Source organism: Sinocyclocheilus grahami, unplaced genomic scaffold (assembly GCF_001515645.1).
Source record: "Sinocyclocheilus grahami isolate Dianchi unplaced genomic scaffold, SAMN03320097.WGS_v1.1 scaffold4904.1, whole genome shotgun sequence".
In the NCBI taxonomy this organism is placed as follows: Eukaryota; Metazoa; Chordata; class Actinopteri; order Cypriniformes; family Cyprinidae; genus Sinocyclocheilus; species Sinocyclocheilus grahami.
In genome coordinates, this window is record NW_015509741.1 from 7,002 (window position 1) to 8,561 (window position 1,560).

The window sequence follows — 1,560 nt, forward strand, 5'->3', positions numbered from 1 at the left end:
ACCAACGCAAAACCTTCAGAGAAATGTATGGCTCCTCTCCTGTGCAAATAGAGTTTGACCAAAGGCAGTTCATCACACACAGTCCAGATGTTGCTAATTAAGCCCAGAAATAACTCGCTCCTCTGTTTCCATTTCAAGGCATTTTGTTTCGCTTCAAGTCAACATGAAACTGCATCTGCAACCCATTTTACTTCTGTAACGTGAGTAAAACACAATGATTGGATGGTTAAATTGGTCATACCAGCATTAAAGGAAAGTATTTCGAATGATTATTGAAATAAATGTTTGTTTTTTATAATAACGTCACGGATGAATCATTCACAAAACCAGAAACACTGATTTCATGTTGACTTTGTTCAACCTGGGAGTGAAAAACAGACGCTTTCTACTTCAACAGTAAATGTGATTTTATGGATAGAAATGTTAATTACATGAAACATCTAGTGTTTTCTTCCATGCAAATGTCTTTAATTCTGTTAAAACCCAAATTAGGGTGGTTATATTTATTTAAGTTTTTGCCAATGGATGCCATAATTAAATTAAAATTGCATTTTTCAAAGTTGCCAATAAAGTGCATTTTATAAGAAAAAAGTCACATTTAATTCAATGTTACTTGCCTTTTTTTTGTAATATTTTTGTTGAATTTTCTAGCAATTTCTGAGCTACATTTTTTCTAATCTTTTTTTCCCCCCAGTGTAAGGACTATTTGATCTGTTCAATGGTTAAATCAAGTAAATCATTTCTAAAATCATTCTTGACGAATTGTCAAATGCATTTCAAATTAACCCAGAAATTCAGTGTTGTTTATTAAGAAGCCTCAATGTATTATTCCGACTTTCAATTTGCCCTCACAGCCTCATTTTCATCAAATTAATTATGGGATCCAGCCTAAATAAGGTCCAAAACATCAAGTTCAAGTGTTCAAACGTAATGCAAACAAACCTCGAACTGAGACGATATAATAAAGGCTCTGCATCTGCGCCCTTCGTGTCAGGATAATTGTATTAGCAATTAACCGAGCTTAAGTCTATTTTAGCCTCTGTGTTTTTTTAAAGCCTGTAAATGTAGTTTGCACGGGTCACATATCAGATTTCCTGTAAGTTAAAGCCGTGTTGAGTCTGTGTAAATGTACACAGTGACATCTGATGCTTATTTACAGTTCAGTCGTCACATGACACGACGGCGTTTTAGAAACACACACAGTTTGCACATGTGAAAGTAATGAATTTTCAGGTTTTAAAATGAGGTTATTGGTGTATTAAAGCAGCCTTAGGTAAAAGAAAAAAGACATTTACTTTGAAGGTTTGCTTGCATCTCAATTGATTCAGACGAATTAGTCAAACATTGATTATCAAATTGGACGATTCCCTTGTAGTCAATACATTTTGTACCACTACTATACAGCCATTTTTATGATACATTGCAGAAAGTTTTGTTTAGATGTCATATGTGACCCTGGAGCACAAAACCAGTGATAAGGGTCAATTTTTCTAAATTGAGATGTATGCATCATCTGAAATATGAATAAATAAGCTTTCCATTGATGTATGGTTTGTTAGG